Below are 13,190 nucleotides of genomic sequence, written 5' to 3' on the forward strand. Positions count from 1 at the left end.
GAGAGTGGATACAAATTACATTTCAGAAATTGAGGGGAGCCCCTATTGACTGACTTATTCCTTAAGATACATGCATAATTCTTAGTAACATTAATAGTAGCTATATGTGTGGAGCTACGTGCAGTACTACTGAACTTCACTATTTTGAGGCAGATCCCTCAGTGCATAATCTGTTAGTAACTAGCCATGTGGCTTTTTTTCCAAAATAACAGCATGAAGCAAGATAAAATGAATATTTATTCCTGAAAAATATGTGTGCAATCCTTCTTAGTTAAAAAAAGAAAGACATACAAAATGTAACTTAGAAACATTATGGCAATTTTTTTAATGCTGTTTCTTTTATCTAGAGCATGAAGCAGTCAGACATGAAAAAGATGTTCCACCTACAAAACCAGGTAGGCACTCCTGCATTTTATGCATACATTACTTTTGAAACTGTTATTTAAAGAAATTGCAAAATACAGTTGTATAAGACAAATGTCAAAATCATGGCCCTGTGATATATTTTTCTGTATATAATGGCCTTGATGTATCATACCATAGCTAAGGTAGCACAGTACGTATTTGCAATGCTGGTTGTCATTTTCTGAAGATATATAAAGGTCAAATTTCTGCTACTGTAATTCCACCGGTGTCAAAGAAGTTATGCCAGCAAAGAATTTGAACCGTTTTCTGAAAGTACTTGCTTTAAATGCCTTAATTTTGCTAATTATTTGTGGGTATCTGCCATTTATTTGGACTTCCCAGCCTTCCTGTATGAGACAACTTCTCAGGACCAGCAACAGTTTAATTTTCCTCCATAGCAGGGATTATATGATATACTAATCAGATTATGACCTGGCACTAACCATCGTCTATGATAAATGTCTTTGCATATCATAGCTCCTATGCAGCCTCACTTGTACAAGATAGAGCAAAATTGCTGCAGGTATAGGAAACAGCACTGTTCATTTTTACTGTAAAGCAATCACCATGGGTTTAGAAAAGTGTCTTCTCCATGCTTCTCAGTGAAAGGAAAGCACAGCAACTATCATGTGTAGATGAGAACATCCCTGCTACTATGATCCCTCATTAGACTGTTATTAATTACTGTGAGATTACTAAAAAATATGTTTTGATATGCAGTAAATACATAGAACAAATAAAGTCATTCTCTGCCGTAACAGTATTACGCTGCACCTGACTTTTCTGACCATTTTTCTTTCCTCTTTTTACTTCCCAGTCAAACTGAAAAGCACTGCAGGTACGTGTCATGTCTTGTTTCCTGTGGAATATAAACCTTCTTTTCAGATGTATCTTGTCTCAATTTGCATTTTTGCAATTATGTCATGTTAGATAGTGCTATTTTCTTGCTTACACTACAGATACTCTTGTACTCAGTCTGCTTGGTATCAGGTGAACACACCAAAACTAAGTACATTTATAATTTAATATTGTGAAGCTGCAAAACTCAAACTCTGTTTGCAATTTTTACTTTTTATAAAAGTGAAGTAAATTATGCTAGTAGCATAATTGATGCTCTGGTGATTTTAGATGAGTGCAGACACACGATTTATCTTTATGCAAATACATTGTTTATTAAAAATAACAAAATGGCATGTAGCATAAATGAAATAGACAACACTTTCATTACTTCTTTTACCATTTGGAAATCACTTTTTTGATGAATTTACTAAGCATGTTCTTGGCCTTGTTTCAATACACTTTTTTTCCCTAGTTTAATAAGAAACCCAATTAAATTAAAGAAGAGAAAAGAAAAGAATATTTACGTTTTAGATGAGTTTAAAGGGTTTAAGGTCAGTAAGACTTCTGAATACATAAAGACTGGGATCTATGCTTATTGTGGCAAGTTATTGCATGTTACATAATGCAAATCATTATCAGACAGCAATCAGAAGGGCAGTGTTTACACTGAATCCTTTGAATTGTGAAAATGTTGGAAGTATGGACCTTCACAGATGAATTAATTGTAGCCCCTTTAGCCCAGGACCTCTGTTTTCTTTTTTGTACTGTCCTTGGCACATCAAGACCAAACTACGTGTTATTCTGATGCAAACTAACCTACAATGATTGCCCAAAACGAACACCAAGCTCCATGAGACACAGACCTCTTTCTGCTCCAGGTCGGAAGCTGGGAACAAGGCAAACTGATTTTTTTAAAAAAAATTTAGGAAGCTTAACTTCCTAAATTATTCTTCTGCGTTAGGTGCTTGGAGTTAGACAAGATGAATACTCGCTCTTAAACACCTGGCAGAAGCCACTTTGATATTCTGAACCCCAGATCCAAAGGGAAAGGGGGAACACAAAGCACCTGAATTGTGCCAACACTGAAGGATCTCCTGCAATCCTGAATTGTAGTGGTCAGTTTTCAAGTCATCACTGCAAAATTATTACTCCCTGTGAAGCTATTGGTGGATTTATTTCCATTTTTGCCAGTATTTTAAGTAAATTTTTCTCTATTTCATTGTATTATTCAGATTTGTTCAGTCTTATGTTCACTGAATCTGTTCACTGACGTTTTGTGTCTTCTGCACTGACATATCTGAGAGACCCACTGATGACACTCTCTTTCATTAGAGAACCATCATAGATTTAAGTAACTCATTCCTCATGCTTCCTGCAATAAGGATAATTTTAACTCAAAATCACTGTCTACAACGCTTTTTTAGCAACAGTTGTATTACCCTGGCATATTGTGAACATAAGGAACAGCCAAGATATTTTCCCTTGACCTTTGCAGAGGGGTATTTGTACCACGTTCTTGAGCTTATATCTGGCTGCTTGAATTCATTATAAAGGTTAACAATGCCTTTAGAAAAGGAAAAGAAAAAAAAGAAAAAAGAAAAAAAACAGCAACAGGCAGACCTATGATCATATACAAAAGTAATTCTGTTTACACTACCTATTTTGAGCTAACCATCCTTGAATACATCTAGTTCAAGATTTTAAGCACCAGAGCTATCTAATTTAAATTACTTCTGTCCATTCAAAGAAGAACTAAGTGATCCACTTAGTTGGATCACTGCCTTCTTTATTTCTAGAGCTCTATATAGCTTTGCTTCATATATTTCCTAGCCAGGTGTACAGTATGCTTGCCATAACATGAACATAGCTATCATGTAATTCAGCATGAGACGTAGCCATGGACACAAAATACTCACTGATTTTGGAGTTCAGGTCTAGTAGGAATGTAAAATAAATCTATACACTTTTCCTGTGCAAAATTTATTCACATATTACACCCTGTGCAGTCTTACTGTGAAAGTAAACAGGGTTTAAATCAGTAGGGAGATTGTATCATTAAATGAATGAAAGGTTACAACCAGAAATACAAGGCTGAGTTTGAAAAGTCCCTAAATTAACAACAAATATATTTTTATAGTAGCCTACTAAGTGAATTATCATGCAATTATAGAAGCAATTAGTAAACTATCTAATTTTTCACTATTTCTGTTTTAGCACTCAGAAGGGTCTTTGACAGCAATTGGTCCTATATAAAATTTGAATGTGTAATGAAATTAAGAATTTGCTCCCTGCTTACTGACTAAAGACTCTCAAATTGTGAGAGACTACCTTGAACAGAGGACAAAATTGATGGCATTTCTTACTCATGCAAGAAGTGATACCAACCTGTGTTTTGCAATCAAGAGGAATAACTCCTCAGTTAAGGAGTGACAGAATCAACCCCTTTCCTAGATTTGGAGCCTCAGACAATTCTTTTTTTTTTTTATTGTGAAAATAAGAAGACATATTAATCCCGGGGTCATGATGCAGTAATGTATCAGCTTTCAGCAACTATGAGCATGACCATAAGCAGAGATATTAATATTAAAGGATTCAAGCAAGCTAGGATTTAATAGCAGCAAAACCGGCCTTTGCTGAATGCCTCCAGTGCCTAAGTATTGAGCACTGATATTTATGAATCTCCTTATGAAGAAAGACCTGAATGAAAGTTTCCTGGGATGTGTTAGTGAAAACCATGCTTAATTTCTGAGTCTTCCTGTTGAAAAAGCATCGACTGAAATATTTTCACCTTGGTGTGAGCTGTAGAACCTCATGTTCATCTGAAGCCAAAACTTGGCATGAAGAAAATACAGAGACAGTTCGATCAAAGGAGACCTTGAAATGCTTTGTGAGCATATTCTCTTTTATCCAGCTCTAGGTTCAAAGAATAAAGGTTCTGCCTGGCTAGTGAGGTTATTCTCTTCCCTTAAAATTGGGTTCTAAAACAAAACTAGGATTAATGAAGTACTGATGTGTAAAAAATTCTTGGATTCCAAATCACAATTTAATTAAATCCTTCGATTTAAAAAGAGTAATGATGGTTTATAACAGGGAATTTCTATCCCATTACATTGGTCAATTTTCTTTAATTATTATGGGTATTATAATAGCATGGGAATATATGCTTCTTTTGTGCTAGGTGCTGTGCAAAGACTTAGTCAACATTTTTCCAGCTCTCAAGAGCTTTTATTCTTAAAAGGCAAGGCAAACTGATATGCAGAAGAAACAGTTATACAGGGGTGAATGCCAGCTATTCAAGGTCAGTGTCAGTCTTTGGATGGGATGTGTCGATGATTGGACTAGATTGATGATTGATGATTGGATTGGACTAGATGATCTTTCGAGGTCCCTTCCAATCCCTAACATTCTGTGATTCTGTGATGATAAGAAAAGAGAGGTAACAATTAAACTGCATACATTTTTTTGAAAATAGCATAGTCAGCTATAACCTTGAATGCACATTTAAATAGAACTCTATTTAAATATTTGCTTGCCAGAAAGCTTTGATTGGCACAATGTTTGCATTTGCAGAAACCATTGCACGCTGAATTATAGTACTTCAAAGAGTGGGACTCTTAGCATTCAGTGTGAAATTCTGTGCACGTGCCCATTGTTAAGGCACATTTCTTTGCAAATTAATATCGTACAGAAAAGTTGCAGATGAAAGAGATCTATTTAATTGGTTACTTTCCCTGAAAAGACATGGGACATGGTACTGAACTTCATATTCTTTTCCTTCCACCTTCCTCTTCATTTCTGATTACTTTCCTGGAATGCCAACGTGTGAAATCCCAACAGTAGGTGTATATTACATTTCTCTGGTGTGTCTTATGGAAAGAATTAATGAGCATACCAGTGTTGATTAACGCATATTGTTCATCAACAATGAACAATGCTAATGTAAACCAGCATTAGTAAAATGACAGCATTACAGCTACGCAGTTCTTTACCAAAGACTGTTCTGATCAGCTGATCATTTTCTTCTCACTTTTCATCTTCTGCAGCATATTTTGGTGAGCTAGACACAAGTGATCAGCACTGAGCAAGTAAGTGTTAATCAGATGACACATGCAGCAGAAGACATTGAACAAAGTGTTATTACAACTGGCTGGACAACAGGAAGTGAAAATGAACAAATCAAAGGCAGCCTGCCAGTTTTCTGCTGTAGTCAACAGGGAATACTGAAATGGGCTCAGACGCCTGAAGAAATACACCTTACTTAATGTCAATCTGCCTTTTTGAATGGAGTCACGGACCAAATGTCTGTGTTTGTGGGCTGGGGAAAGGGATGCTGAAAAGAAAATAAGCATATGTTCTAAGTGAATGTACAATTAGAGAAAATTAAACTCAGTAAAATAAATCAGAATCAACTGCTGCAGGACTTCAAAATGGTCACACTTGGTGGTTCTAAAGGTCCATCCATATCCTGGGTGGGTGTTTTTGTTTATTTGTTTCAGATGACTGAGATTGCTTCAGGAAAGAGGGTAAGAAGCAGGCAATAGGCAGAGGGATCCTTCCCTGGTGCATTTTGGCCACCAGTCATTGGAGAATTCCAGCAGTAGTTAGGGAACTACAGAATTCTAGTGCCTAAAGCCTTTATCAGGAGTTTCCACACTCTGCAACCAGCAATATTCAAACGATTTCCAGTGACTTTTCAGAAAGCCCAGAACTGCTACTGCTTACGACGTTTGGCTCTGTGCAATGTACTTACGGTAAAATCCCCATATTTCTGTGGCCGGTCACTTAATGTTGTTTCCTTGCAGATCTTTCTAGCCATGAAAAAAACAAAGACAGTTAAGGAAAAAGAAGGTAGGAATTTACTCTATGTGTGCATATGTATGTAGAAGTTCACAATAAATATATTATGAGATTAGAGTTTTGCATGTATTGCTATTTGTAACAACCCCTAAAAGATCTGTGCTAATTTTCAAAGAATTTTATTTGAAAACTCGAGGTAATGATTTCTTCAGAATTCAGTCAATTTACCAACCTTGAACTGTGTTACTTTCTCCTTGCTAGAAAAAACAATTGTGAAGAAACACCCGAAAGATGGAAAAAGCAAACGTAATAAAGGGATGAAAATCTCTGCAAACAGCAATGAAAATGCAAATATTAGTTTTTTTCATGGGATCGGAAAGAGGAGCTTTGTTATTCATCCTAAATATGTGCAAGTGAGCCAAAATGATGAAATTGTGCATAAATCCCTGGTAATTGAGTGTCTGATGGCTCCTTTGCATGTGAGTATCAAGGATTACATCAGCACATCCAATCTGGCTGCAGCAGTGCCCTGCCTGTGACCCTCCCTGGCTGGTACAGCATTAGCCTGTCTGCAGGGTCCTCCAGCACTGTATCCACTGATCCGTGGATTAGTAGTCCCCCCTTAGTCTGCTGTTACACTCTCGAGCGAGGCAGTGCAAAGTTCAGCTCCATAGCTTGTGTGATGCTTAAAATGACCAGATTCATATTGTAGAATAATTACATTGAAAACAAGAAGTGCTTTTTACACATAAGATATACGTCATGGTCATATATATTCTGACTAACCTGTTGGAAACAGCACTGCCTTGATTATTTCCCTACAGTAATATGCAGACAAAGTTTCTGCTATACCTCTGAAGAGAATTAGTAGTAATAATTTACACTAATTTATTAAGTTAGTGGTCTAAGACATAAATGTCTTCTCTACATTGGTTAAAGACAGTGACTTGCATACAAACATTGCATATTGAAGTCCTGGAAGCTCAAAGGATAACAGTTAGTTTTACTAACTGTTTGTACTTACTTGGCAAGTTTGCCAAACTAATATCTAGAAGCAGTTTGCTTCTATGGTTTTATTAGACATAAAATTTCTATGTTTAAATAATTTACTAGGAAAGTTACATTTAAAAAAACAATCTAGTTTATAGAGATTCCTATCTCTAAACTGATTCCAAGAAACTGGCATGTTTCATATTGAAATTTATTTAAATATTTTGGCCTGAAACTGAAGATTAATTTATCATCTATGTTTTATTCTTTAGGAGTCCCGCCAGTAAAAGAAGCTCCGCGACAACACAACCTGACATCAGGCACATGAGTTTTCCTTTATTGTAAAGGAACTTGCTTTTCCATTATTGCTTTTCCTTTCCAAAATTTTTCCTTTTTGTTCTTTGGTTTTTGTTTGTGGAGAGTTTTTTGTAAAGGAGATCACACTTGTAATCTTTCCACAGCTGTCATTCAAGTCTACGGGACAAGATGGGAGGCAAGCCAGGTAAATCAAATTCATATTCTTCCTGTGGAGAGTGATTTGCTCAAATGGTATTGCTTTACTACCTTCCTAAACTTTTAAGCATATATTCAGCTAATTACTTTATAAATCAAGTGGCCTGTAATTAATTTGGCAGTGCATTATTTAAAACAAACGTATGCTCCTCATAGAAAATCTGTTCCATAACAAAACCACATAAGGAGAAGCATGTTCAATTTATTTTCTCTCACATTAATAAGTATTGTCTCCCATCACTGTGTGCCCTCCAACCCAACTCCCCCACAAAAAGGCTGAATAAGGGTAGGGCATCTTAGGAGAAAAAATCTCTCTGTGTTGTGTTATTGGCTAGCTCCATGGTTTTCCTACTTTACAGTAAAAATAAAAATATGTTCCAGATTCTTGACTAGTATAAATTGTGAATTCAGTGGAACTGCACTGATTCATGACAAAGACTGAAGTTTTTAATCTCACCTGTGAGGCGTAACTGGTTTACAGAGAAAATATGAACTAAATATTAATACAGATACTCCTAGCACAACTTTGGTGTCTGAAACTAGTGACAAAAGAATTTCACCTCTAATTGTCCAGTTTGTTTTGGTATATACAATTTTTTTTACCTCTTTTGCTATAAGTAGAATGATTTAGAGCCCTATATACATGATATAAAATGTGTAATATATGTGTAACTACATGTACCTGTGTATTCAGAAATATCTACTTATCCATTTGTATAAACATAAAATATTTGAATAATAATAAAACTGGTAGCTAGGTATAAAACAAGTACAGGGCAATGTGACATCGAGGAAGAGAAAATGCAAATGAAATGCTAAGATCAGGCATCCAAATGTTAGCCTGTGTATTTGTATGAAAACATTTGCACACACAGCTCACAAGACTTTATTGTATAAGGGCAACAACATTTATGTATTATAATGGCTTAGCTTTTTTATTTCTTCTTTTTTTTTTTTTATTCACGAATACAGAGTTTTAGAGTCAGCTATAGACTTTAATTCCTCTTAATGATTCTGTTGTTAACTGATAGATATAGAAGGTAGAATCTACGCCAGCAAAAAGTTATTACTGTTTTATTAATATAGAATTCATATAGATCAAGTAGTACTAATCATAATAAATAACCAGTAAGTTAAACCAAAGATTTTGCCAGTAGAGAAAAGAATTATCCTATGGAGCAAAATTGCACATTCAGTGTAAACCAGGAATGTACTAAAACTTGTCTGCCAGTGGACTTTCTCCTGCACACCACACTCCTGCAAAGGTTGCATCATTCAAAAACCGTGTTACTGTGGCTTTCATTTACAGTAATTGTTATGATTTGTTAATTTAATTATACATTATCATTATGCAATTATTCTTGACTGGATGTTTCCCAAATCATAAGCAGCTCTGTGCAAACAGTTCTTCATAACTGACTTCTCAAACAGAATTTACTACATAAATATTTCAATCTATTCTTTGTCCACTAAAAAGGATAAGTTAGTTTTCAGACAATGGATAAAAGGTTTCCAGAAGAATATCAAAGTGCTTTCTCTTTATCAATCCTATTCTTTGGTATTTGCTCAAATTGAGAATTTAAAAGTTGACACTAAATCCTAGGTCATGTACACTTGAGTTGGAACTTAATTTGTTTTTCCTGTGTTACTTACAGATGATGCCAGTGCATTTCCCCAGTGCACTGAATATTAATACTTTTTGCTGATAAATGGAAATAGAAAAGGATTTGTATATTCTGAGCTAATCTGAACATTGAAATAGTAAATCTTCTTTCAGCTTTCAAAAGCGGAATAGAGTAGATTCACATGTTCTTAGATTTTGATCAGAATCCTTCAACCTTTCCCTGGTATTAAAAAGCAATCATCAGATAAAGACAACTAAGCAGTTTAAAAAGCTTCATATAGCTTCAATTTTAGAATGTATTTAAAGCGAATTTTAAACAGTACATGACCTTTCATAAGCAATGGTGATATGTGCAGTTGACACTAAATTTCACTCCCATTTAGAGCTGCAAGCAATTACTTCAAAATCTTTCCCCTTCTTTCTCCTGTCCTAAAAGTCAAAATTGACACTTGTACGCAGACTGATCTTACCCACAAAAAAGAAACAGGAATTCTTGGAACTCGGGGGTTTTTTCCACCTTGTAACAAATGTATCCACAAGCAGACAGAATCAGATTTTTCTACTCTTGGAGTAAAATTTTAGTGTACCAGTGCAAGTCTGTGATGAGGACTATCTTCCATATACTTTATATGAACAACTGTATACTTTTATATAAGCCCTAGTTTGTTTCAAGGCTTACAATAGAATATGAAAATCTAAATTAATAAAAAGTTGATTATGTTTATTGCAATTACCTTGTAACTGTCCTCATGGCTGAAAAAATCAGGAAACAATGTGTGTTGCATTTGACATACAGTTAGTTGAAGAGGTTGATGTTTTTACTGTACTGTTATCGAAGCCCACAGATGTGCAGATGTGGCAGAAAGAGAGAGGATGTGATGGAAGAGCATGAAAAGTGAGAAATAATGAGATTGATACTAATCCCATATAAATTCCTTTGTTAAATTAGAGAAATGTGTGGATTATTTTCAAGGTCAATAGAAATTGAACTAGTCATGCTAATTTCCACGTAGATACATGTGTCATAAATAGACTTACTTAATTCATGTATCTCCTCTCATACATTCTTTGAGATTTAAAACTTTCCTGGACATGAGAACTTCTGTACATACTGTCTAGTCAAAGAAGTTGTACCTCTAGGAAAAGTAAAATTATCATTAAGCAGAGTTGGAACAGTGTTCGTATGAACACACTATGCTAGTGCTTTTAGGAAAAAAAACATTTCTCAGCCAGATTTATCCTCTGCTTCTACAGCAACAGAGAGCAATACAGTTTCTCAGGTGTTTTCTAGCATAAAGAGGAATTATTCATCATATTATTAGCAAAAGATACTCAATGGCACATAGTGATCACCACATGTAAACCTCAGCAGCTCCAGTGAATGAAGTCATTATGTGTCTGTATTAGCATGTGGTGATTGGTTTATTACTGTAAGGTTGTTTTATTGCTTTACACTTTCTGTCTTCATGTAATACATTTTCCAATGCAAAGACTATTTCCAAATCTGAAAAAAGCAGAAAGTTCTATTTAATGTGAGATTTGATATGAGAACTATTTGAGAGACTCTCAAGGGTGTTTCCTCAATGTTGAGGGAATGCAATCCTGTCAGCAGTGCAATGTGTAAGTTTTTTTTCCATTGATCATTATTTCGAAAGAGCATTCTCTTCGAAAGAGACAGCTTTCCTTTTTTCCTTTGGTTCTGAAGCATTTGAAGATTTTGGAGGAAAATATGTTCTTTTTCATTATTCTGAAGTTGTGTTTTTTGACAATTTCATTAAGCACAAATATATTGGTCCTGTTCATTGAACTACTTTAAAAATAATGCACAATATACAAAAGAGCAGGAAAGAACTTTATCACTGCAGGACAGGTAGCTCTCATCTATAAATAGGTGACGAACTGCAGATAATGTATTTTCTACTCTCCTTGCCACCCAGTCTGTATATCTCAGATGTATGGTGGTTCTGGTATTCTGTCAGCAGTTTTTTTCCAGAACTTCAGCTGCATAAACTCCTACTACTGAAGCTGACCATTTGAATGCAACTAGGTCAAAGAAACTGAACAAAAATGTTGAGGAGAAAAGATGTGATGTGCTTTCTAAAAATAGGAATATAGATCAAGGAAGGGACCATTAACTGTAACAGCTGTGTCTCTGAAAGTACTAATGAAAACAGTAATAGCATCCTTGAAATAATATATATTAGAGATTCATCATTTTTTTCTCATTAGAATTCAGCAATAAATCACTAATATTAATGTTATATTTTCTGGAGATAAGAAAGTGCACCATTGTCTGGAAAATAACAGAAGGAAATGGCACTTTGAGAAGTTTCAGGATTTTTTTATAAGAAGATCTGTGCTCATTCATTTACAAGACCTGTGTCTACAGAGGATATTCTCATTCAGTAAGATTTCCCAGGGTGCTCATCACTCTGCAGTACAAGCATTCAGTGTGAGAGCAGGATGAGCTGTGCACTAAGGCTGCTTGCAAGAGAGTTCTTGTAGAACAGCCTCCATTCTGCAGATATACAGGAATGTCTCAACATTTCATGTTTATTAGAATTGTTAGGATCAAGGCTGCATATGCAGGCTTTCCAACAACTTTATGCTAGTCGTTCCACTATTCTGGTGTTGACTTTTAAAGAAACACTTGGAGATTAAATCTTAGTAGGCTTGTCTAACTAGAGACATACTGTGCATTAACAAGAGGTGTACATTTAAAGAGCTCAGTTAAACAGTGCTAAATGCTTAAGTGGTCACTTAATAAGAACTGAGGTAACCTTGATTTAATTTAGTTTAACCTATTTTGAAACTGAATTGATGAAAATTTCACTGAGGCTGCTTTAATTCTGAATGAATGCCCTCACAACACTTTTATATGGCCTAATTAATCCATTTCTAAAGTTAACTTGAATTAATCTTTGTGATTGTTTCTACATAGAAAAGCCATATAAGTGGGAAATATCAGACATATTGTGGTAGCTAGGTAAAAAAAAAGCCTTATGATCTGGTATGAAGCTGATTAAATGTCACTGGAAAACATCTTATAGATTGCAATAAGTTTTGAAACTCAAAATCTGTAAATACACACCATAAATGAGAACAAGACGTCAGTTTTTATGTTAATTATAAGCTTATAGATAGCCTATCAACATAGTGACATTGTAATCTAAATTATGAATTACAGACACTCTATTTCAATGCCCAAAGGGCAATATTTTTTCTTTTGAAACAAAGAACTTCATGGGGTTCTTTGGGTTCTTGCTGTGTCTTCTACAGGAGGATGTCTATGCATAGTTCTAAACTAGCCTCCTTTCTTTATCTTTGGCTATACTTGCTAATTCCATTATGTTACTTTGAGCTTATTTGTTGTCAAGATTTGTCTACAATTAGGAATTGCTGAGAGAGATTCTCAGTCAGCTTTGCATTATGACAAGAGGTACTTGGACTCAGTGTGAAGTCCACCTCCCCAGTAAACAATCATAGTTTTCACAGTAATCAACACAGAGACTCAGTTCAATTTCCAGGTAGCAGCTATATATTAGCTACATGTTAATAGCACTTGAACTTTACTAGCTCAGTCTTCAAATTACTGAGAACCTTTTCTTATTGTTTTGCAAGATTTAGCCATGCCACAACCGTGAATGTGTTTTATAGACCACATTGATAGACTCTAATCTAAAATCCATCAGAGATAAATCACAAAGATTAACGAGCAGAGAGAGTCCTTGCCAATCAACAGTGAAAACCACTGTTAAAAATATAAGGTCAGACCCAAGATACTATTTTAGAGGATTTTAACATGCCAAATAGTCCGTCAAAGAGGTTCCATAAAGCCTAAGGTTTTTACATTCATAAAGAACCTTCCCATGCAAGTAGAGAATTTTTTAGCCCCTACATCCCTGTTTTTGAAACACTTTCTGAGTGACCTCAGATGTGCCTTGTAAGTCTTGCCCTCAAGACCTTTCACCATTTTTGCCACTCTCTTCTGGACACATTCTAGTAGTTTGATGTCCTTCTT

At 35.2% G+C, this 13,190-nt stretch overlaps 1 long non-coding RNA gene across 1 annotated transcript; it reads left to right on the forward strand.

The window, feature by feature from the left end:
• Nucleotides 1–345: 345 nt before the first annotated feature.
• On the forward strand, nt 346–6,093 carry LOC137669921 (uncharacterized). The gene is made up of 2 exons (XR_011049195.1): nt 346–395; nt 6,058–6,093. It is a non-coding gene; the product is annotated as an uncharacterized lncRNA (long non-coding RNA).
• Nucleotides 6,094–13,190: the final 7,097 nt, after the last annotated feature.

This window comes from Nyctibius grandis, chromosome 14, assembly GCF_013368605.1.
Source record: "Nyctibius grandis isolate bNycGra1 chromosome 14, bNycGra1.pri, whole genome shotgun sequence".
NCBI lineage: Eukaryota > Metazoa > Chordata > Aves > Nyctibiiformes > Nyctibiidae > Nyctibius > Nyctibius grandis.